The sequence below is a fragment of the Marmota flaviventris genome, chromosome X (assembly GCF_047511675.1).
Source record: "Marmota flaviventris isolate mMarFla1 chromosome X, mMarFla1.hap1, whole genome shotgun sequence".
Lineage (NCBI taxonomy): Eukaryota > Metazoa > Chordata > Mammalia > Rodentia > Sciuridae > Marmota > Marmota flaviventris.
The window spans coordinates 91,548,766-91,575,786 of NC_092518.1; the positions used below are offsets into that span (position 1 = coordinate 91,548,766).

General features: G+C 35.1%; 1 pseudogene; it reads right to left on the reverse strand.

The window, feature by feature from the left end:
- Positions 1 to 16,681: 16,681 nt before the first annotated feature.
- On the reverse strand, positions 16,682 to 16,914 carry LOC114091745 (translation machinery-associated protein 7-like; annotated as a pseudogene).
- Positions 16,915 to 27,021: the final 10,107 nt, after the last annotated feature.

Consider the following 27,021-nt stretch of genomic DNA (forward strand, 5'->3'; position numbering starts at 1 on the left):
AATATAGATCAATTGTTTATCCTGTGTGAGGATAAGGAATAAAAAGAAAAAAAAAAACGAAAGCCTCAAGGAAATGTGGGTGATCATTAAGCACATCAATACATGTACAATGCAAGTCCAAAAAAGAGGAGAGACAGAAAAAAAAACACATAAAAAATAGTGTGCATAATTTCAGAAATGTGATGGAAAACCTTTATCTAGACATCCAAGAAACTCAACAAACTCCAGGTAGGATAAATTTAATGGTATCCACATATCATAACCAAACTGTCAAAAGCCAAAGCCAAAAGAGAATCTTGACAGAGAATAGCAATGCATCACATACAAGAGGGCTTCTGTAAGATGAACAGCCAATTTCTCATCAGAAATCAGCCTGAAGGCAATGCAATAACATGTCAAAACACCAATAGAAAAAGACTGAAATTAATATTTCTCTACCAAGTACAAAAAAGAAATTAATATCATCACATATTAAGAAAAACTGAAAGAATTTTTTTTATTAGCAGAGCTGCCCTATAAGAAATGCTAAAAGGGGCTGGGGTGAATTGAGAAGACACTAAACATTAATTTGAATCAGCATGAAAAATTTAATAAGCATTGGCAATGTTAACAACATATGTCACCTTTATGGTGACAGTTATAATATTTTGTACAATAGAACTGTTGAGGATTAGGTTAGAGAGCTCTTCCAGTACATGGCCAAGACAGCACTGGCAACAGCCTGAGTGTGTGCCCTTTTGCCCTGTGTTGTGTCATGAGGACAGCAGGGCCCTGGGATCTTCCCGAGTGCTCAACCTCTGGGTGGCAGGACTGTGTGGCTTTCAGTCCTTGTGTGATGGCAGAACCTCTGGCTCAGTGGTAAAGCATTTGCCTGGCATATGTGAAGCACTAGGTTCAATTCTCAACACCACATATAAATAAATAAAATAAAGGTCCATCAACAACTAAAAAAATTAAAAAATATAAATAAATGCTAAAGGGAGCTGGGTGTAGTGGTGCACACTTGTAATCCCAGTGACTGGGGAGGCTGAGGCAGGAGGATTGCTAGTTCAAAGCCAGCCTCAGCAACTTAGCAAGGCCCTGTCTCTAAATAAAATATAAAAATGGCTGGAGTTGTTTTATTTCGCTTAGCATGATATTCTCCAGCTCCATCCATTTACCAGTAAATGCCATAATTTCATTCTTCTTTAAGGCTGAGTTATATATATATATATATATATATATATATATATCACATTTTTTATCTATTCATCTGTTGAAGGGCACCTAAGTTGGTTCCATTGTTTAGCTATTATGAATTGAGTTGTGATAAACATTTATGTGGCTGCATCACTGTAATATGCTTATTTTAAGTCCTTTGGGTTTAAACAGAGAAGTGAGATAGCTGGGTCAAATGGTGGTTCCATTCCAAGTGTTCTGAGGAGTCTCCATACCACTTCCCATAATGGTTATGGCAGTAGGAAGGATAGTAGAATGAATCAGACATTATTATGCTATGTATATATATAATTATATGACTGGTATGATTTTACATCATGTACATCATTTACAGCCATTATATATGATGTATCAAAGTACATTCAACAGTTATGTATAACTAATTAAAACAAATTAAAAAATTTTAAATGGCTAGGGATGTGACTTAGTGGTTAAGTGTTGCTGTGTTCAATCCATGGTACAAAAAAATTGCTAAAGGAAGTCCTTCTGGATGAAATGAGAAAACACTGACACTAAACATTAATTTGAGTCAGCATGAAAAATTTAAGAAGCATTAGCAATGTTAACTACATAACAACATGTATAGACTTATTTTTAAACTATTTTCACCTATCTTATTTAAAAGATATCTCCATAAACCAATACATATAAATCTGTGTTGATAAGAATGCAAAATATAAAAGTAATCTGTATGACAATAACAAGACAAAGGAGAGAGAGAGAGACACTGGAGCATTATAGGAGTAAAGTTTTTGTTAACTATTGAAATTTAACATGTATTAAACCAAATAAGATTGTTATAAATTAAAGATGTATGTCCAGGACAAAGGACAGTAAGAAGAAAGTGAAAAGTCTTCACGGACTAGGAGAATAAATTTGAAAGCTATATACCTGATAAAAATCTAGTATTCAGAATATTAAAAGAACTCTTAAAACTTAAAAAAACGGAATAATCTAATTTAAAAATGAGCAAAAGATTTGAATAAATATTTCTCCAAAGAAGATACACAAACAGACAATAAGCACATGAAATGATGTTCAATTATTCATCCCTAAAGAGTCACCAGGGAAATGGAAGTCACAATCACAGTGTGATGCCACTTTATACCCATGAGGATGGTTATAATGAAAAAGACAGATAATAGGTTTTGGTGAGGATGTGAAGAAAGTGAAACATTCACATACTGCTGATCAGAATAGAAAACATTACATCCACTGTGTAAAACATTTTTTTTTTCAGTTTCTTACAATATTAACTATAGAGTTGCCATATGACCCAGCAATTTCAATCCTAGGAATGTGTACTCAAGAGAAATAAAGATATTTGTCCACACCAAAGCCTGTATATGAATGTTCATAGCAGAATTTTTACCATAGCCAAAGTGGTAAACTCAAACATCCAAATATGAACAAAATATGTAATATCCATATGATGGAATACTATTCAGCTGTTAAATGAAGTACTGCTATATGTAACAAGAATGAAGCTGTTCTTCTAAGTTGAAGAAACCAAACACAAAAGACATAAAACTACATATTTTTATGATGCCACTCATATGAACCATCCATTATAAGTAAATCTATAAAGATAGAAATGTAGTGGTTGTTTAGACATAGGGTTGGGGGAGGCGAATGCTAATGAAAAAATTTAAAATTGGGTAATAGACGTACAACTCTGCAAATATATTAAAAACACTAAATTGCAAACTTTTATTAAAAAGACAAATTTTATGTTATGTTGACTATGTCTCAATAAACAACAAAACAAGTATACAGGAAAAACCCTTATTAAGCACAGAATTTCCTGGAATGTCCTATGTAAAGTCAGGGCCTTAAAGACCATGACTTGCTAGCAACTGATTCTGCCCTTTGAATACCACTATTACCTCCACCAACCCAGGAATGGGAAAAGCTTCTAGAAGAGGACAGGGACATCTTTGAAAATGTATTTCTACTAGTCATTTACTATTATGAGAGCATAAAAGATAGAATTCAATGAAGGAAGGGCAAAGTAGGACCTGTCACAGAAAGAGAGATCTTAGTTTTCTGTTCAACCTAGATCAGTGGAGTCTTGGGCTTCATTCCACCAGCCCATTCATTTGGCAGGTAAAGCATAGCCAGCACCATTTTATCAGTGAAGCTGAGGCCTAGTAGGCTATGACTTGCCAGAATTAGCTGTGTGCTATGGTGTGGAGAGTGACAGGCTTCTGCTGAACCCAGGGTGAGCTAGCATTCAGATCTCCATTCTTTGTCAGATGCTTGGGGGAAATAAATAGATGTTTTCAAACATTTTGCTTAAAAATGACTTCTAGATGAGAAGCTGCGGAAGATGATTGGAACCTTTTAAGGACATAAATAAGAAAACCATCTCATTTGTTGTACCAGGAAAGACACCACAGAGTTGGGAGACCTGTGTTACAGTACAGCAGTAACTCAGGAAAACCACAGTACTTTTCTGAACCTACTTCCTCATAGATAAAGAAGCAGACTGAATGGATTAGATCAATTTTTTTTGCCCCAACATGTTTCAGAGAACTCTAGGGTATTGTAATGAACTAAAATGTGTCTTCCTCCAACTCATGTTAGAACCCAAACCTGCAATGTGACTACATTTGGAGATAGAGTCTATAAGGAAGTAATAAAGGTTAGATGAGGTTATAAGGGTGGGGCCTTAATTATATAGAACTAATGTCCTTATAAGAAGATGAAGACATGCCAAATCACTCCTTCTCTTTTCCTCTCTCTCCATATATGCATAGAGGAAAGACCTTGTGACCCCACCATGAGAAAGCAGCCATCTACAAGCCAGGAATAGAGTCCTCACCAGAAACAAACACTGACAGCACATTGATCTTGGACTTCTAGCCTCTGGAACTGTAAGAAATAAATTTATGTTATTTAAACCACCCAATCTATGGTAATTTTTGGTACCTTTATTAGATGAATACAGGTATAGTGGAAGTACATATATTCATAAATATTTGACTTAAATTTTCAAAGTTTAAAAACTGTAATAAAAGTTACAGATAAATTTATATGTGTCATATGCCATATGTTAGAGACCACTGATGTATTAAATTCCACTGCCAGGTTAGCTAATTTTTTGAAAGATCATTAAATAAAGCCTCCTTTCCTATCAACTTAAATGAAGAATAAAAGGGTATTTCAGTGTAAACTGAAATAAAACAAATAAATGAGTAACTAAGCCCAGTTTCAAGGAGAACATATGTAAATGACCCTGACTCTCAATGGGAAGAGTGTGAAAGAATCTGTGCACATTTTTTTCTTCATGTTTTTATTGTGATAAAATGTGCCTAATGAAATTTACCATCTTTACCATTTTAAGTGTACAGTAAAGTAGTATTAAACACATTTGTACTGTTACACAATCATCACCAAAATCCATCTCCATTACTCTTTTCGTCTTGTAAAATAGAAATTCTATACCCATTAAACAACATTACCCTCTAACCTAGCCCCTTGGCATCCATGATTTTACTTTCTGTTATGATTCTGACTACTCTAGGTACGTTATGTAAATGGAATAATAAAGGCACTTGTCTTTTTGTGACCAGCTTATTTCACTTAGAATAATGTTCTTCAGGTTTATCCATGTTGTCCCATATGGCAGGATTTCCTTCTTTGTTAAGGCTAAATAATATTCTATTGTAAGTATATACTATAGTTTCACTATCTACTCAACCATCAGTGAACATTTAGGGTTGTTTCCCTATTTTGCCTATTGTGAATAATGCTTCAGTGGATACAGAAATCCAGATATCTCTTGAAATCTTGATTTCAATTTTTTTTCTTTTGTTTTTCAGTACGGGAATTGAACCTAACAGTGCTCTACCACTGAGCTACATCCCCAGCACATTTTTTATTTTTTATTTGAGAGAAGATCTCACTAATTTGCTATCCTCCTGCCTCAGCCTGTGAGTTACTAGGATTACAGGTAAGATATATACTCTTTTGAATATATATCCAGAAGTGGATTGCTGACACTTATGATAGTTCTATTTTTTTTTTTTTTTTTTTGGTACCACAGATTTAACCCAGGGGCCTTAACCACTGAGCAACATGCCACCCCTTTCTTATATTTTAATTAGAGACAAGTCTCACTGAGTTGCTTAGGGCCTTGCTAAGTAGCTGAGTCTAGTCTTGAACTTGTGATCCTCCTGCCTCAACCGCCTAAGCTGCTGGGAGTACAGGCATGTGCCACTGCACCCAGCGCTGATAGCTCTATTTTTACCTTTTTGAGGGTCTTTTTTCATAGCAGCTATAGCATTTTGCATTCCCACCAATATTTACCAGGGTTTCTTTTTGTCTACCTCCTCACCATCATTTTTACTGGGATGAGGTGATATCTCATTTTGATTTGCATTTCAACGATGATTAGTGATGCTGAGCATTTTTAATATACTTGTTGGCCACTTAGGTATCTTTGTGGAAATGTCTATGCAAGGCTGGTGTCCATATTTTTAATTGCGTTACATGTTCTTTTTTTTACTACTGAGTTGTAGGAGTACTTTACATATTTTGAATATTAACTTCTTATCAGACATATGGTTTGCAAATATTTTCTCCCATTTCATAGATTGCCTTTTCTTTCTTTCTTTGTTTTTGGTACCATGGTTGTTTAATGACTGAGCCACATCCCAGCCCTTTTAGTTTTTATTTTTGGACAGGGTCTTGCTAAGTTGCTTAGGGCCTCACTAAGTTCTGAGGCTGGTTTTGAACTTGTGATCTTCCTGCCTCCATCTCCCAAGTTGCTGAGATTTAGGCATGCACCACCACACACAACTTGCCTTTTCATTCTGTTGTATTTTTCCTCTTTTTTTTGCAGAAATTTTTAGTGTGATGTAGTCCTACTTGTATATTTTAGACTTCATTGTTTGTGTTTTGATGTCATATCTGAGAAATTATTGCTTATACTAATGTCATGAAGATTTACCCCTAAGTTTTCCTGAAGAATGTTACAGTTTTGGGTCTTATGTTTAGATCTATAATCTACTGAAGTTGATGTTTGCATGTGGTATAAGGGAAGGGTCTAATTTTCATTCTTCTATATGTGTATATCCAGTTTTCCCAGGACCATATGTTGAAGTGTACTCTTGGAACTTTTGTTGAAAATCCATTGACCATATATGTGGAAGTTTAACTTTGGGCTTTCTATTCTATTTCATTCAAGATAACTGCATTTTTGCTTTGAAGTTATTCTCGGTCTCCCAACACTCAAGGAGGAAAAGATGAAAATATTCCTTGTGGGTATAGCTCAATGGTAGAACACATGTCTAGCATGCACAAGGCCCTGGTTTCAATCTCCATTACCACAAAGAAAGAGAAGAATTTTCCTAGTGCTTCTAAACTTTAATTCCTTGTAACCCACTTTTATACCTTTTATTATTCAATTTTTAAAATGCTTATGAAACAATGCTCAAACAGAATACTGATTTATAAATAACAATTGTAAATGATTCAGAATACACTTAAGAAGTGAAGAGGCAATGGATACATTTGAAGATTTATATAAACATAGAATAGATTTATACACAAATTATATAATGAATGACAGCCGTTGCTATGGAAAAATGCACCAAGGATATAACTTAATACTTCACAGAGGAAGACACAAAGTCATACAAGGAGCAATGAAAAATACTCAACCTCACTACTAATCAGGTAAATGCATATTAAAATGATTGCTCATTTTAATCATCTAATTGAAAAAATCAATGTCTAACTATATAAAGTGTTGTAACAATGTTAGGAAGTAGGAACTCACATACTACTGGTGGGAGCATAAATTAGTTCAATCACTTTGAGAGCCATTTGGAAACACTTGATAAGCACTTTCTAAGGCTCACAATTACACTTCTAGAGATAAGCACTCCCTGTGGTTTAGTAGTTACACCTGTAGGTGAATGCCATAGAGAATATAATCTCCAGAATATATAATCTCTGAATAAAATCCTTAAGAATGTCCATTTCAGCATCAATTTTAATAGGAAAAATGGGGAAAGAATGCAAATATCCATCAACTAACCACTACCAAGAATCTGTGCAAATAATTTTTGATATATTGAATCATACTAGAGTAAAAGTGGATGAACTAGATATAAAAGTATCATAATTAATGAATTCCCCAAACACTATATTGAGTGTAGAAAGCAAATTGAAAAAGGATATGAAAAGTATGATACCATTTAAGAAAATTTAAAAATACACAAAACAACAGAGCATATTAATGGATGTAATTATAGTAAGAGTATAGAGCTACACATGGGAAGGATACATACCAACTTCAGGATGATACCTACCTCTGGGGAGGGTGGAAAGGTAATGGGACTTTAGCTGTATCTGTAATATTTTGTTGAGAAAAAGAAATGTAAATTATGTTTAGCAAAATGTTAATATATTTAATCTTGGTTACTGAAACATGTCTATTATATCGGTTTTTTTTGTATAATTTGGATGTTTCACAATTATAATATCTTTTTAAATTTAAAATACTATATTCTATTTAGTAATAATATTTATTGAATGAGCAAGGATATATTTCAACTTGCCCCTCTGTTGTACCTTATTTATTTTTCTTATGTACTAGGATGAATTTCTCCTTCATTCCTGCACTTCAGGGTTCTAGGTGTCAGCCAATATGTATAGTTACATCACTTTTACCCAATCTACTTCTTTTAGTTGGAATTACTGAGGGTTTTATATACCAATCAATCAATGCTAAATTTATTGAATTCCCACTCCATAGCAAGAACTCTGCTAGATGATGAGGATGCCACTGTAAAAAAGCCACAGAGGCTTATAATATAGTAATATATATATATTATTCAATTACAATTCAGTGTGATCAATATTATGATAAAGGTAGTATAAGGTGCCCTTGGCATATCCAAGAAGGAAAACTTAATCCATATTACAGATGAGAAAAATTGAGAGTTAGATTAATCAATTTATGCTCAGGGTCACATAGTGGGAAATGTTGGAGAAAGTGATTCTGCTCAAGTTTTATAACTCCAGCTATTTCACACACTTAATGAGCATGCATATTATCTCCCATTCATTAAAGCCTTCCCTATTTAAAATAAGCCTATTTATAACCTTATTGTTCTCTACACTTAACCAAGTGTGAGTGTGGAGGATTTTTTTTTCCCCTGAAATCTGTTAGCTTGAGGGGTTTTCATTCCTTCTCATTATGAGGAAATTCACACAAAGGGTTTCCATACTGAGGGGCACAAGATTTAACAATACTATAATCTCTGTTTTGTATTCCAGAAAATTGTTTCATTGTATAATTATTCTATTAAGTGTATATGGTGACCATGGGAAGTATTATAGGAAATATACTTGGGTCTTATTTCTGGGAGCTGACATGGGATTCCTTGGGGAAGAATGGCACTTTTATTTTGAGAAAGTATACTTTCCAACAAAATATGCAGTTTAAGGAGGCACATGTAGGGCTCCTGATGGAGAAATGGGACTCCTTTCTGGCTATCTACTGTAGTCAACCTAACCCTGTTGATCAGTTGGGAGACACTGGTCATCACCAACTCACCTCAGGACTTAAAGTTCTAGTAGCTTTCATTTCTAATCAGCATAACCTAAATATGTTCAGGTGCCAATGATGATATACTTCTATTATTTGTCTGTTCCTATCACACCAGTTGGACAGTTTTGGCTATTTTGCAAGTTATTCATCCTGATTTCTCCTTCACTTGCCTTTTTAAAAGCACATGAATAAATGGGATGATTTCATTAATTTTAGCTGTTTTTTTTCTGTATGCCATTGATATCCAAAATTACTGGGTTGAGTACCTACAGCCACTATATTATTGAAACTTGTACTCAAACTTTTTAAAAATATAATGACTTCATTAAAATATAGTTAAAATACTATACAATCCACCTACTTAAATGTGCTCAAACTTTTATATGGTTAAAATATATAGGTCAGGCATGGTGAAACATGCCTGTAATCACAGTGACTTGGGAGGCTGAGACAAGAAGATTACAAGTTCAAGGCTAGCCTGAGAAAATTATCAAAGCCCTGTCTCAAAACAACAAAATATAAATAAGGGCCACTGGGGATGTATCTCAGTGTTAGAGTACCCCTGGGTTACATCCCCAGTAACAAAAATACAAAAGCAAAAGAACAATGAAAAGATTTAGTCATGCAGAACTCTATCTCATCTGATATGGGAACTACTGAGAAGGTAACAAAAAAGATTGATTCTGTGGCAGGAATTTGCAGCAGCATGTTGAGAGTAGGTGAGCCATAGTGTAGCTGTAGCTGTGACTTCAGGTGAAGGCGGAGATAAAATTTGGAGATTTCATTTCTGAAACTGTTAATTTAGCTGGGTGGCATTTTAAATTCTGTTTACTGGCTTATATTTGCTGAGTGCCTTTGGAAAAAGTAAATTGAAGGGTGAAATGGACTCCTTAGGGTATATGACCAGAAGACTCAATACTTGAAATGTGGAGTACATGGTCTCTTTGAATATGAATTGATTGGAACCTAAAAACCAAAGTGTGGGCAAACTAGTTGTGGAAGTAAAGTGGCCAGCTTTCAGGACACATGTGGTGTCATGATTCAAATCCTAATCTTTTGGGTTGAGATCTGAAGTATAGAGTTTAGTTATTCTGCTCTTGCATTCCCTATAACTATTTCAGATTCAAATCTGTTCTTTAATTCCAGCATAATACCTTGCCCTACATCACTTCCTTAGCAGTGTATTACCGATCTGACCCACCATGCCTTTTTTTTTTTTTTCCAGTGCTGGGCATTGAACCCAGTGCCTCACATATGTTAGGTTGGTGCTTTGTCACTAAGCTAAATCCCCAACCCATTTTCTATTTTACTTTGAGACAGGGTTCTTGCTCAATTGCCCAAACTGGCCTAAACTTGTAATCCTCCTGCCTCATCCTCCTGAGGAACTGGGATTACAGGCATGTGACGTTGGGCCCTGCTCCACCATGCCTTTGTAAGGCTCTGCCTCCACTTGCCTTCCGCTCACAAAACAAACTGACCTTGACATGGGAATTGGCTCTTCTCTGAAGGCCAGCACAGCTGTGCAACACATCTGAAGGGAGTACAGCCAAATTCCTTCCCAGAGGAAGGAATTCAGTGCCTGAATTCCAACAAATATTAGCAATCCAATCTAATGTTAATGATAGGTTGATGGAACTCGTCACCCATGGGGATGGTTTGGGGAAGAGGTTGGGAATGTGGGCTTTGTATTCTAATCCTGGTTCTTCTTGATCTCTTTTAGACAGGGTCTCAAAGTATAAAAACAATAGTAATACTTATTCATATGTACTAAAAGGCAAAACACATTTCCTAGAGTCTGAAATGTAAATAATGTTCAGAGCTGATGGTGTATCATATATGCTCATGCATAACTATAGCTGCTTAACAAGAACACTTACAGATCAAAACTGTCAACTTCTTCCTTCCCCTGTCCTGTACAGTACCAGAAATCTACTTAGAATTCTTTCACTTATATGCGTCTAATTATAGGTCATTTTCTATCATTATTGTTTATCAGGGTCTTGTGTTCATAGAATTCAAGATATTAGCTATTCCTTAACAAAGTATGAAACAGACTGGCTTTTTCCCGCTCCTTGAATACACATGTTCAATGTTTTTATAATTTCTGAAATTGACCTTGAGTCTCCAGTGAAAACAGCCCATGATGGCAGTAAATCTGTGGCCCAAACAGGCTTTCCTAGACAATGGTCACCCCCTCTTCCACATTCATGTCTTAGTCACTTTCTCTCACAATGTACTTAATTACTACAACTTTAATAGGAATTCTGAAGATCATACCATAAAGCTAAATTTAGTAGGAGCATATAGAAATTGTGGATCTCCTCAAGCTTTTAAATTGAGATTCAAATAACTTAAATCTTATAATCTTATTGCCTATAAAGTTGCTGGTATACTCACGAGGTTGTGTCACCATTGCCACTAATTCCAGAACATTTCCATTACCTCAAAGAGAAACCCCTTACCCATTAGCAGTCACTCCCGATTCCCCCTTCCCTCATTCCTTGGAAACCACTACTCTATTTTCTATCCATCCCTATGGATTTGTCTACTCTTGCCATTTTATATAAATGGAATGATATAATAACTAGCTTTGTGTGTCTGGCTTCTTTCACATAGTATAATATATGCAAAGTTCATCCATGTCATAGCCTATGTCAATACTTCATTCTTTTTTTTTTTTTGGTACCAGGGATTGAAGCTGGGGCACTTAAACACTGAGCCACATCCCTAGCCCTATTTTGTATTTTATTTAGAGACAGGGTCTCACTGAGTTGCTTAGTGCCTCCATAAATTGCTGAGGCTGGCTTTGAACTCCCAATCCTCCTGCCTCAGCCTCCTGAGCCACTGGGATTACAGGTGTGTGCCACTGTGCCTGACCTTCTTTCCTTTTTATATCTGAATAATACTCCATTGGACAGAGGTACCACTTTCATTTTTTCATTTTTTGGTTGATGAATATTTGGATTGTGTCCACTTTTTAACTACTATAAATAATGCTGCTATTAGCATTTGTTTACAAATTTTTGTAAATGAACACCCATTTTCTGCTTTACTGAATATAAACCTAGGAATGGAATTGCTATGTCACGAAGTAACTATGTTTAAATTTGAGGAATTACCAAGTGCTTTAAGTAGTGGCTGCACTATTTTACATTTCTACCACGAATGTATGAGGTTCCCAATTTTTCTGCATACTCAACCAACTCTTGTTATTTTCTGATTTTATTTTTTGTTACAGCCATCTAGTATGGCATTGTGGTTTTTATATGCTGTAACTATGCATTTCCATGATAGTACAGGGGATTGAACCTAGGGAACCTCAACCATTGAGCCACATCCCCAGCCCTATTTTGTATTTTATTTAGAGACAGGGTCTTGCTGGGTTGCTTAGCACCTCACTATTGCTGAGGCTGGCTTTGAATCCACAATCTTCCTGTCTCAGCCTCCTGAGCGGCTGGGATTACAGGTGTGTAAGGGTGACACCCAGCTTATTGTTGGCTTTTAAAAGTTATTTATATATTCTAGATAATACACCCTTGTCAGATGTATAACTTGCAAATACTTTATCCTATTACATGGAAATTTAATCCTATTCCATGATTTTAATCATCATGGAAGTGCATATCAAACCACTATGCGATACTACTTCGCATCTAGTAGATGGCTGTAACAAAACAAATTTAAAATCAGAAAATAACAAGTGTTGGTGAGTATGCAGAGAAATTGGGAACTTCATACATTCCTGGCAGAGATGTAAAATAGTGTAGCCACTGCTTAAAGCATTTGGCAATTCCTGTAAATTTAAACAGTTACCTCATGACCCAGATATGGTGTCCTTTGCAGGACAAAAGTTTTAAATTTGGATGAACTCTGATTGACCTATTTTTTTCTTATGTAACTTTTGCTTTTGGCACCATATATAAGAAACCATTGGCTAATCCAAGATCACAAATACTTACACCAGTCCATTGTCTAATACAATATCTTGAAGACTTACACCTATGTTTTCTTCTAAGAGTTTATTGACTTATCTCTTACGTTTATGTGTTTTGTGCATTTTCACTTAATTTTATAATCTTGTGAAGTGAGAGTCCAAATTCATTTTTTGCTTGTACACTTATCCAACAACTTATCCAATTGTTGAACAGATTATTCTTTCTCTTGTTGAATGGCTTTGGGATTATTAGCAAAAATCAATTAAGCATAGATGCATGGATTTATTTTTAAAATCTCAATTCGATCCTATTTATGTCTATCCTTATGACAGTATCACATTGTTTTGATTACTATACATTCATAATATATTTTGAAACTGGGAAATGGATGTAATCCATCTCTTATGGTTTAGATATGAGGTGTCCCTCAAAAATTCATGTGAGAGAAAATGCAGGTAAAATGGTTGGTGACTAGAGTCTTAAACTAATCAGTATAGTGCAGTAATCCCGATAGGGATTAACTGAGTGGTAAATATAGGCAGGTAGGGTGTGGCTAGAGGTTTTGTTTCTGGTATGCAAAGTCTCTCTGCTTCCTGGTGTGATGTTCTGAGCTGCTTTCCTCTGCCAGTGATGTTCTTCATCACCTCTGAGAAACCAGAGAAACAGAGTTGGTAATCTATAGACTGACACCTCTGAAACTATGAGCACCAAACAAACTTTTCCTCTTCTAAAATTATTCTTGTCAGGTCTTTGGTCACAGCAGTGAAAAAGCTGACTAAAATGATACCTTTTTCTCCCTTTTCAATACTGTTTGCTATTCATGGTCCTTGTATTTAGGATCAGATTTTCCCATTTTGGGAAAAAAAAGGTAGTTGGAAACTTGGTAGTGATAGTACTAAATCTTATAGACAATTTGGGAAGCATTGTTTGTTAACAATATTAGGTCTTTTGATCCATGATACCTTTCCATTCATTTAGGGCTTCTTTAATATCTTTCAACAGAGTTCTGTACTTTTCAGTGTATAAGTTTCATAATTTCTTGGTTCAGAAAGTCTAATAGTTTTTAGTTTTCAGGATTTTTGTATACAATATCATGATACATGCACTTAGAGATAGTTGTACTCCTTCTTTTCCAATATAAATGTCTTTAATCTCTTTTTCTTCTCATATATTTGTCCTGCCTAGAATCTCCAGTACATATTGAATAGAAGTATTAAGAGCAATACTGACCTTAGGAAGGAGACTTCAGTATTTGGCCATTGAATATAATGTAAGCTATTGGGTTTTCAAAGATGCCTTTCATTAGATTGAGGAAATTTCCACTATTCTTAATCTGTTGTGTGTTTTTGTCATAAAATGTATTGGATTATGTCAAATGCTTCCTCTGTGTCTACTGAAATGATCATGTTGGGTTTTTTGTTCTTATATTAACATGGTATATTACATTGATTGGGATTCATATGTTGAACTAACCTTGCATACCTGGGATAAATCCTGCTTGCTTGTGGTATATAATCCTTATATTAAGTACTGGGTTTTGTTTGATAGCATATCATTAAGTATTTTTGCATCTATATTCAGAAGGGATACTGGTATGTAGTTTTCCTGTAATGTCATTTTCTGGCTATGGTATTAGGGTAATGCTAGTCTCATAGAATAGTGATGAAGTGTTCTTTCCTCTTCTATTTTTTGGAAGATTTTGTGAAAGATTGGTACAGTTATTTTTTAAATTTTTGATTCATCAATGAAGTCATATGGTTGTGTTTCTCAGCTTTTCTTTGTCTGAAGATTTGTTATTACTTAATTTAATCTCTTTACTCGTTTCACATCTACTCATATTACCTATTTCTTCCTCAGTTAGTTTTTGTAGTTTATGTTTCCAAGAATCTGCCCATTTCATCTAGGTTATCCAGTTTGTTAGCCTACACTTTTTCATAGTATTATTTTATAATACTTTTTATTTCTATAAAGTCATTAGTAAAGTCCTCTTTTTCATTAGTGACATTGGTAATTTTAGTTTTTTCTTGGCCAGCCTAATTAATAATTTGTCAATTTTGTTGATTTTTCATAAAACCATTATTAATTTTCTTTTTCCCCCCACTGTTTCTTTTTCTATTCTTTGTTTTTTCTTCTTATGCTTTATTTGGGTTTGTTTTACTCTTAATTTTGTGGTCTTTAAGATGGAAGATAACACTATCGATTTAATTTTTTTCTTTTAAAATATAAATTCTATACATTTTCCTCTAAACATCATTTTTTACTATATCCCATAAGTTTGGATGTGTTGATATTGATACCATTTATCTAAAATTATTTCCAATTTTCTTATGATTTCTTTGTCAATCCATTTGTCCTTAGGAGTGTGTTGTTTAGTTTCCACATATTTGTGATTTTCCAAATTTTTTTCTGTTACTGAGGTCGTTTCATTCTCTTGTGGTAGGAGAACATACTTTATATAATTTCAAGACTTTTAAATTTACTTAGGCTTGTTTTATGGTCAAGCATATGGACTGTGCTTCAGAATGTTCCATGTGTGCTTGAGAAGAATGTGTATTCTGCTGATGTTTCATGAAATGTTCTATAGATGTCTCTCAGGTCTAGTTGGTTAAGTGCCTTATATTTCCTTGTTGATCTTCTGACTAGCTGTTCAATCCATTATTGAAAATAAGGTATTGAAGTCTTCAGCTGTTATTGCTAAATTACCTTTTTGTCCCTTCAATTCTGTCAGTTTTTCCTCCAAGTGCTGTTGGTCTCCATTCTTAGGTGTATATATGTTTATAATTGTTATATCTTCTTGATGAATGAACATTTTATCATTACAGACTATCCTTTTTGCTTCTAGTAATAATTTTTGCCTTGAAGTGTATATTGTCATAAATTGTTATGTCTACCCCCACTGTTACATAGAATATCTTTTTTCATATTTTACTTTCAATACTTGTGTCTTTGAATATAAAATTAGTATTTTATAAATCAGCATATAATTAGATAATGGGCTTAAAAAATTGCCCTACTCATCTCTCACTTTTAATTGTAGAGCTTAAATTCCTTTATTTAATGTAACTGGTGATTACATTAACAAGGGACTGACTTCTGCCATTTTGCTATTTGCTTCTTATTATGTCTTGTATGTTTTCTGTTCTTCAATTCTTCCTTTATCACAGCTTTGTTAAAAGTGTATCTTCTAGTGTACTATTTTAATTACCTTGTTTTTATTTTTACTATAAATACTTTAAAGTTAATTTCTTAGTAGTTACAGTGTGGATTACAATTCACAATTTATAAAAATGCAGTTCACATTAATAACTTTTTTTCAAGACTATAAAAACTTGGATTCTTTATCATTTTGTTTCTCCTTTTATGCTATTATCATTTTTTATGAGTATTGGTATTTTGATATATTGTGAGTCTTATTGACCTAGATTTATAATTATTGCTTTGTACAATAATAATTATTACTATTTTTAATTTCATATATTTTTTATTTCTTAGTTGCAGTTGGACACAATATCTTTAATTTATTTATTTGTTTTTATGTGGTGCTGAGGATCAAACCCAGGGTCTTGCATATGCTAGGTGAGTGCTCTGCTGCTGAGCCAAAACCCCCCCCCGGCCCATGTGCAGTTGTGTTTTAATTATTGTGTGTGTGTGTGTGTGTGTGTGTGTGTGTGTGGTGCTGGGGATTGAACCCAGGGTCTTGCACATGCAAGGCAAGCACTCTACAACTGAGCTAAAGCCCCTGCCCTAAATTGGATTTTTAAAAAATAGTTTAAAAAATAATTTTTCATAGTGTCTTTTATATTTATTATGTAGTTTGTTTTACCACTGTGTTTTTTCACAAAAGTTTGTTTTTAAATTTACAATAGACTCCAAGACAACACTTCATTCTAGCTATAGGTGACAAAAGATGTTACAGCAGGGATCCTGGTGTTTAAATAGGAATGGAATCAAAGTCACCCTCATCTCAGGCACAAGGAACAGCTTCCTTTTTGCCAGATTTCTTAATTCCACCTGTGGCCAGGGGGTCCTTCTGTGCAGCCTTTTCTTTTAGCTCCTCAAGTTTCTTCTGTTCCTCTGTTTCTGCTTAAAAGCCTCATCTTCCTCATCCATATCTCTGACCTGCTTCTTGAGCTGTTTCAGGGATTTTTTCTTGCCACCTTTGAGGTCGAATATTTTACCATTTTTTAAAAATTTCATGTGGATTTCTGTTACTCTTTAGTGTCTTTTCATTTCAGTCCAAAGAATTCCTGTTGAAAGACCTGTGATGACTCAACTCTCTCAGTTTCTATTTATTTGGCAATGTCTTGAGTAATACTTTTGCTGGAGATGGAATTCTTGGTTGACATATTTTTCCTTTAGCTCTTTGAATATGTCAGTCCACTGTCTTTTGGCCTCCATGGTTTTTGATGAAAAATGAACCATTAATCTCACTGATGAATGTTTGTACATGATGAGTTACTTATGTCTTGCTAATCTAAAGATTCTTTGCTCTTCACATTTAATAGTTTGATTATAACGTGTTTAGGTGTGTGTCTCTGAGTTTATCCACTCCTGGGTTTTGCTAAACTTCTTAAGTGAATTTTTCAGCATATTTGGGGAATTTTCAGTCACTAGTTTTTCAAATATTTGTTCTTATCTTTTGTCTTTGTACTTTTTTTCTGGGACTTCTCCTGCGCATATTTTGATGTTTTTGATGGTTTCCCATATTTCTCTGAGATTCCATTGATTTTTTTTTAACTTTTCTCTTTCTAAATCTAGATGATCTCAATTGATCTATCTTCAAGCTTACCAGTTGTTTCTTTTGCATGCTTAAATCTGCCATTGAGATCTATGGTCATTTTTTTTTTGTACTGGGGATTGAACCCAGGGGTGCTTAAACACTGAGCCACATCTCTAGCCATTTTTTTTCTATTTTATTTAAATACAAGGCCTTGCTAAATTGCTGAGATTGGCTTTGAACTTGCAATCCTCTTGTCTCAGCCTCCCTGTATTGATTTTTCTTTTCTAGTTATTGTTCTTTTCAAATCCAGAATTTCTATGCTGTTCCTTTAAATACTTTCTATTTATTGATATTTTTGGCACAATACCATTTTCATGTTTTCCTTTAGTTCTTTAGACATGGTTTCCATTAACTATTTGGAAATATTTAAAATAGTTTTTTTTAAAGTCCTTATCTAGTAAGCCCAACATCTGGGCTTCCTCTGGAATAATTTTTATTGATTTTTTTTCTTGTTGTTCATTGTATATGGGATATGCTTTCTTATTTCTTTGTATGTTTCATAATTTTTTGGCAAAAGCTACACATTGCATTGTGTCAACTTTGGGAATCAGATATTCTACCCTCCCCTGGATTTGTTGTTCCTTTGACTTGTGTCTTTTCTGAACTACTTATGTAGTATCTATATTCACTCTAACATGTGACCACTGAAGCCTCCAATCCGTTAACTTAGTAGTCAGCTAATGATTGGACAGAGATTTCGTTAAATGCCTGCAACCAAAAAAATCTTCTAGTATTTGTACAGAAATTCTTTGTGTATGCTGTGACTTTGCAGAGCCTCAAGGTCAACCATATGTAAGAGCATAGGACTTTCTCAGGTAGTTCCTGAGCATGCACACAGTCCTGGGTATTGTGTTCATGGTCTTCTAGATGCTGAAGTCTATGTTGAAGCTAATTAAAGACTTAAGGTAGGGCTGGGGTTGTGGCCCAGCGGTAGAGTACTTGCCTTGCAAGCACAAGGCCCTGGATTTGAGCCCCAGCACACACACACACAAAAAATGCAGTAATTTGCCTTAAAAAAAAAAGACCTAATGTACAGCTAACTTCTCAGCATTTCTTCCCAAGATTTTTGTTTGTTCTACTGTCTGTTTCAATTATTTTCCATTGCTCCAAGAAGTGGTGACTAAAACATTTGCCTATAATTGTCTTTGACAAATTCCTTCTAGTGATTTTAGCACTGGGTTAATTCTAACAGATAAAATAAAGGAAAGTCTGTTGAATGGGTCTTACAGAGAATCACTAGACAGGTAAAATCAGGATAATTCTTTGTGTATGCAGTCTATTCTGCTTTCTTGTATACCCAGAATAGAGACTGTTATGTTCAAGTCTATCCTGGCTGAAAGGCGGAAGATGGAACTAGAATATGTTAAAACACCAGGAGCTTGCTGTTCTTACTCAGATTCAGCTGTAGTTGTTGAAAAATGCTTTTCATATCACTGAAGGTATTTTATTAGTTCCCATATTTCCTTAAAAGTTAATTCTACGAGGTTTTTTTTTTTTTTCTGTTTTTAAAAATGGAGACACAAGGGGCTAGGGATGTGGCTCAAGCGGTAGCCCACTCGCCTGGCATGCGTGCGGCCTGGGTTTGATCCTCAGCACCACATACAAAGATGTTGTGTCCGCTGATAACTGAAAAATAAATATTAAAAAATTCTCTCTCTCTCTCTCTCTCTCTCTCTCTTTAAAAAAAATGGAGACACAAAAATTTCAGAGTGTCATCCCCCACCCCCGACTTCTTTCATTAAGTGTTAAATAGAAATAGTCCACATATACCTGGGGAAGATTTTTTTTAGTTGTTGATTGAACTTTATTATTTATTTATTTATTTATTGTGCTGAGGATCAAACCCAGTGCCTCACACATGGCAGGCAAGCGCTCCATCACTGAACCACAACCCTAGCCCCTGGGGGAAGATTTGATTACTGGACAAATCTAAGAAATAAAGTTCTTTTGTCTTCAGGATGCAGATGCCCCAGGTATCATACCCATTTTTACTGAGGACACATCATCATGTCAGATGTGCAAAGCCACACAGCAATTCTGTAGACATGACAGGGTATATATTCTAGACCCACCCATATTACCATTCCTGTTTATTCTGTACTTAATTCTTACATTTTTCTCCATTTTTTTCCTTCCTGGGATGTTTTGACATGACTGAACTAGTCTCATTTTCCTACCACACTAACTTTTGCTAATTTCCAAGCCTCTGAGCCTTTCTGTTTGGAATTTTTCTCACCTTGCCTTCCCTCTTCCTCATTAAATTAACCTTTCTTCAGCCTGATATTTTTAGTTTAAATACCACTGCCTCTGTGAAGCATTCTGTGATCTCAGCAGAGTCAGGCCCTCTTCTACATGTTCCCATAGCATCTGCAAATGTTTTACACAGTGCTCAAGTGGACACTGGGACTATATACACAGTTCTCTTTTCTACTGATATCTTGGGGACAGCTGTACATTGGTTAGATATAGCTGGACACTTAGAGTCTGTGTTCTGGGAGATGGAACTAGATCAATGTTGCTCCCCATTTACATATAGCAAGTGACAGAGCAACGTTGCCAAAAGAGCCCAAGTTTTGACACCATTTATTATGAACGTAATGTCAGTTTTCCTGGGAGTTGCTGGTAATGCCAGTTTCTCAAGTACCAAAAGGCCTTGGAAGAAGTTAAGATCAGGTGAGGTCCCTTTCAGTGAGGGGAGATGAATCCCATATAGCTCATCTATAGGCAATCCTAAGAAGATTCCCGGTGCCTTTATTCTCATCACTATTTTAGTAATTATCATGCTGCATTAAAACTAGGTGCATACTTTGTCTCTCCAAATAGTCTTAATGACTTGTGAGCCAGGAATTCTGTTTCATTGACCATTACATCTCTATCACCTAGCCAGGTTTTAGATACTTCAGTTCCTTTGAATGAATCCCATGCCCTCTGAAATTGTACTTGGAACAAGCTGTTTAACTTACTTAGCAGGACTCTCCAATTTGTATGTATGATTAACATTTGAGCCTTTAAAAGAATAGCCTGGTAGTTGAAAAACTTCTCTAAAAACTAGCTGAGAAAATCTAAACGCTGGCAGAACTCTTCGGTTTTATCAGGGTGGAGACTCACAGTCTCTTGATTCCTTAATTTTCATGCATGACTGTATCCATCATGCTCCACTGGCTTTAGTCATGATCACAAAGAAAGGAGAAAACACTTATATTAGAACTCAAAATCATATAAGAAGGCTTACCAACTTTAAGGATAATCTCTAAAAGCATAAAGATAACATAAATCATTGGTCTGAGCAATGCAACAAAATCTTTCTTGTGACTAATTTTTTTTTTAAATTCTAAACATTTTTGTAACATGCTGCTGTTTTTCTAGATGTTGTTTGATAAATTATAAAGCCATAGCAACAGAGGAACTGTTTATTTTAGTGTAGCTCACAGTTCTGAGTTTTCCCTCTTTTATTACTGTAAAAGCTCTAGTCTGGTCTATTTTTCTTTCCTTTTGGGTCGAACAACATACAACTGTACAATCTGACTCCCATAGAAATTTCTCCTGATCCTGCTGTAAATCCAAGACTCCCCTATGGTGGTAACAGACAATTCAAGGGCTAATTTTGATGAAGGAGGGAGCCTAGATCAACAGTAACACTTGGATTTTAATAAATTTCAGTGAGCAGTAGTATGAAATAGCTAAACAGAAAGTAGGTATGTGAATATTAAGACTCATCTGAAAGGACTATTCCATTTGCAAACTGGCTAGTGAGACTGACCCTACTTTATATAAATTCAGGGCTTCAGAAAGACAAGATTGATTTTTTCTGTCTTGATAAAAGTCATTAGATATATTTAAAATTATGTTTAGTATGGAGAAATGCTAAGTAAAAATTAACAAAATAAACTTCAGTTGAATTTAATTTTTTTTAAAAAAATATCGCTCCATGAACTCAATTTATGAACTTAAAACTCAATTAAATTAATTTCATTGTATTTATGATTTGATAAATCTGTTGTCTTCACTTGGAGAGGGTTTGTCTTCACCTGTCAGATGGACTCTAAGGTGACTGATTTCTACCATGTATACTTTAATGTGAACCTATCAGTTGACTTACATCTTCTAAATATTTTATTTTGGAAACATGTTACTCAGTGTAAATGTGTGGATGAGATTGAATTACCAAATAATGAATATCCTATAATTAAGTGATTCTAATCACTTTATAATGGCTCAAAGTACTTCTCCTTGGATTGTTATTTATCAATATCTAAATTTGTCATTTACAAGCATTCTTTCCATCAGCTTTTATGCTTCTGTGACTAAAATACCCAACAAGAAAAATTTTAGAGTATCAAAAGCTTATTTGGGGGGCTCATGGTTTCAGGAGTCTCAGGCAACATAACTGGCTTCATTCCTTGGGGCTCAAGGTGACGCTGAACATCATAGCAGAAGAGTGTGGGTGCAGAGAAGCAGCTCCAATGATGATCAGGAAGCAGAGAGAGAGAGAATTCACTTGCCAGATACAAAATATAAACCCCAAAGGCATGCCCCCAGGGACCCAACTCCTCCACCCACACCCTACCTACCTTCAGTTACCACACAGTAAATCCCAGCATGGGATTAATTCACTGATTGGTTCAAGAATCTTATAACCCAATCATTTCTCCTCTAAACTTTCTTGTATTATGTCACAAATGAGCTTTTGGGGATTACCTCACATCCAAACCATAACATGTCACACATTCAAAAAGTATCCAAATACATTGTGACTAGTACAAGAGGGAATATCTGCTTTGCCACATATATATCCACCTGCCATTGGACTGGAGTTACAGAATGTGGTATAAGATAGAAATCTCTCAGAGTTTTGGGTTTTGCTTTGTGTGTGTGTGTGTTTGTGTGTGTGTGTGTGTGTGTGTGTGTGTGTGTGTTTTCACCAGGGATTGAACTCGGGCCACTCAACCAGTGAGCCATATGCCCAACCCTTTTTTATTTTTCATTTTGAGAGAGGGTCTTGTTAAATTGCTTAGGGCTTCACTAAGTTGCTGAGGCTGTCTTTGAACTTGTGATTCTCTTGCCTCAGACTCCTGAGCCAGAGATTACAGGTGTGTGCCACCTGCCTGACTTCACTCTCAGAAATTTGTAAATGGAGGTAGCCAGTAGTAACTACCTAAGCAAAATGTTTAAGATCAGTCATACTTGATCTAGGTCTTTCTGAGAAAAATTCTTCAGGAAGATGTGCACAGTACTTATGAACCACATGGATTATTCTCTTTCAGCACAAAACATACCTTACACATATCTCTTTCAAACTAAACTCTGGTTGTATACAGCTGAACTCTGCAGGAAGACACCACCAATTTCAGTATTACCATTGAGGAATGACAATGAACCATTATTTTTCTTTCACTTGCTGTATAGAACTTTTTGGAGACTTCCTTCTATGTGAAGTTAGCCAATCCTAAAAAAACCAAATGCCGAATGTTTTCCCTGTTATAAGGAGGCTGATCCATAGTGGGATAGGGAGGGGGAGCATGAGAGGAACAGACGAACTCTAGATAGGGCAGAGGGGTTGGAGGGGAAGGGAGGGGGCATGGGTTTAGAAAGATGGTGGAATGTGATGATCATTATTATCCAAAGTACATGTATGAAGACACAAATTGGTGTCAACTCACTTTATATACAACCAGAGATATGAAAAAATGTGCTGTATATGTGTAATAAGAATTGTAATGCATTCTACTGTTATTTTTTTAAAAAAAATCAATAAAAAAAGAAACTGAATAAGGTAGCTGGACTAGTATAGGTATATGTATATTCTTTAGTAGTTTAATGTGGATCCACAGGACAATATAAATATGTTTAATGTGGCTCCATAAGCCAATTATAAAATCTCTGGGATAGAATGAAGGCAGTTCTAAGAAGAACTGAGTCCCTACATTTAAAAAATAGAAAAAATAAATATAAAGATATCAAACAAATAATATAATGTTATACCTCAAAGCCCATAGGGGAAAAAAGAATAAACTAATTCCAAAATCAGCAGAAGACATGAAATAATTAAGATCAGAGCCAAAATTAATGAAGTTGAGAATAAATAAACAATGTGAAGGATTGCCTGTAATCCCAGTGGCTTGAGAGGCTGAGGTAGGAGGATTGCAGGTTTGAAGTCAGTCTCTGCAACTTAGCAAGACTGTAAGCAACCTAGTGAGACCCTGTCTCAAAATTTAAAAATAGAAAGATCTGAGGATATGGCTCAGTGGTTAAGTGCCTCTGGGTTCAATCCCTGGTACCAAAAAACCTGGTTCTTTGAAAAAGATAAACAAGATTGATAAACTCTCAGCCAAACTAACCAAAAGAAAGAGAAGACCCAAATACAAAAATTTACAGAGAAAAATGTAGATATCACCACATACATTTCTGAAATCCAAAGGATCATTAGAAACTATTTTGAAAATTTACTCTAATAGAAAATCTTAAAGATATTGGCATATTTCTAGACCTATACAAATTGAACTGTGAGGATTTAAAAAACTTAGACCAATATCAAGTAATGAAATTGAAGCAGCATTTTAAAATTTCCAACAAAACCCAGGACCAGATGAATTCTCAGCTGGGTTCTAACAGACCTTTAAAGAAGGACTAATGCCAGTTGTCCTCAAATTAGTCCATGGAATAAAAAATGAGTAAACACTGCCAAATTTATTCTATGACTCTGGTATCACCCCAATACCAAAACTAGACAGACACATCAAGGAAAGAAAATTTTAGAAAAATATCCCTGATAAATATAGATGTAACAGTCCTTTAAAATATTGGCAAACCAGAATAAAATCACATCAAGAGGGCTGGGGTTATGTCTCAGTGGTAAAGCACTTCAAAAAACACATCAAGTAAATAGTGCACCATGATCAAGTGGGTTTCATTCCCAGGGATGCAAGGTTGTTTCAACATACAGAAATCAATAAATGTCATTCACCACATAAGTTAAGGTCAAGAATCACTTGATTATCTCAATAGATCAGCAAAAGCATTGGACACGGTCCAGTCTAGTACCTATTCATGTTTAAAACACTAGAGAAACTAGGGATAGAAGGAACTTACCTTAATATTGTAAAGGCTATGTACAACAAACATAAGGCCAATATCATACTGAATAGAAAAAACCTGAAAATATTTCCTCTAAAATCAGGAACAATATAAGGATGCCCACTCTTACCACTCCTATTTAACATAGTCCTTGAAACTCTATCCAGAGCAACAAAGCAAGAGAAAGAAATTAAAGGGATACAAATAGCAATAGAAGAAGTCAAATTATTTCTGCTGATGACCTGAACCTATATTTAGAATACCCAAAAATCTCTACCAGAAGACGTCTAGAACTGATAAGCAAATTTAGCAAATAGCAGTATACAAGGCAAACATATATAAATCAATCACTTTTCTATACTCCAATAATGAATTTTCCATAAAAGAAATCAGGAAAACTATCCCATTTGCAATAGATCCAAAGAGTAAAATAAAATACTTGGGAATAAACCTAAGCAAGGAGGTGAAAACTTCCACATGAAACTGTAGAACATAGAAGAAGAAAATTGAAGATCATAGAAGATGGAAAGACATTCTATGTTCTTGAATAGGCAGAATATTATCAAACTGGCCATACTATCAAATTATTATACCGATTCAAAGTTATTATTGAAATTCAAAAGGCATTCCTCACAGAACTAGAAAAAAACAGTTCAAAAATTAATTTTGAAGAATAAGAAAACAAGAATACCCAAAGTAGTCCTGAACAAGAAGAGCAATGTGCTGGAGGCATCACAATAGCAGACTTCAATTTATACTATAGAGTTATAGTAACAAAAACAGCATATTGGCACCAAAACAAACACAGAGACCAATGGCACAGAACAAAAGACACAAAGACAAATCCACATACTTATAGTCATCTGATACTTGACAGAGGTGCCAAAAACTTATGTTGGAGAAAAGACAGCCTCTTTAACAAATGGTATTAGGAAAACTGAATATCCATATGTAGAAAATGAAGCTAGATTCCTATCTTTTACCCTGCACAAATATCAAGTCAAAGTGGATCAAAGACCTAGGAATTAGAACAGAAACCTTGCTATTTCTAGAAGAAAACATAAGATCAACACTCTAACTTATGGGCACAGGCACAAACTTCCTTAATCAGTGCAAAAATAAAACCAAGAATTAATACGTGGGATGACATCAAATTAAAAAGCTCTTCCACAGCAAAGAGAAAAGTAAAGAGCATGAAGAAAGAGCCTACAGAATGGGACCTGCTCCTCTGACAGAGGATTGATATCCAGAATATGTAAAGAACTCAAAAAATTTAACACCAAAACAACCACAAAAACAACAAGATTAACCTGATTAATAAACTGGCAAAAGAACTAAACACATTCCTCTCAAAAGAAATACAAACAGCCAATGAATACATGAAAAAACATTCAACATCCTTAGCTATCACAGAAATGGAAATCAAAACTACATTGAGATTTCATCTCAGTCCAGGCAGACTGGCAATTATCAAGAATACAAATAATAATAAATGCTGGTAAGGATGTGGGGAAAAGGTATACATTTTTGGTGGGGCTACAATTTAGTACAACCCCTCTGGAAAGAAGTATGGAGATTACTGAAAAAACTAGAATAAAATCACCAGAAGACCCAGCTATTAGCTATTCACACCTTGGCATATATGTAAAAGATCTAAATTCAGCATACTATAGGAATACATCCAGAACCATTTTTTTGGTAACAGCACAATTCACAATACCCAAGTTATGAACCATTCCAGATGCCTGTAAACAGATGAATGGATAAACAAAATGTGATACACACACACCACACACACACACACACACACACACACACACACACACACAGAGTTTTACTCAGCCACAAAAAAGAACAAAATTATGGCATTTGCTGGTAAATGGATGAACTGGAGAACTTCATGCTTCGTGAAATTAGTGAGACTCGGAAAGTCGTGGGTTAAATGTTTTCTATCATATATGGGAGACAGATCAAAATAAGGCAGAAAAGCATGGAGGGGGGGAATCCTATGAAAATAGAAGAAACAACTTTATAGCAAAATGCACAGGAGTGGAGGTTTTGTGGTTCACGGGTGGGGTTTTTTGTCAATCAAGGTGCAATGGTATTTAGTCACTCCAAATGGAGTCCTATTTTTCCAATGCCATCCCCTTGCTAATTTCTATCTAGTTATCTACACTAAGGAACAGCCTGTTGGGATTCAGATTTTGCTACACATTGCCTAATCTCCCAGGTTTTCCTTTGAAGTTTCTGTGGAAGGCTTCATGACCCCTTAACTCCTGCAGCTGCATTCCTAGAGAACCAGCACCATGTGGGCAACACTAAGGTCTGCTGCTAACTGACATATTAGCCAGCCCTCCTTAGACCACAGCTATAGCAACCTCTGTGTTCCTGGGTGATAAGGCATGCTGAAACAAATCCTGGGGAAACAACTTTATAGGTAACCCTGTGCA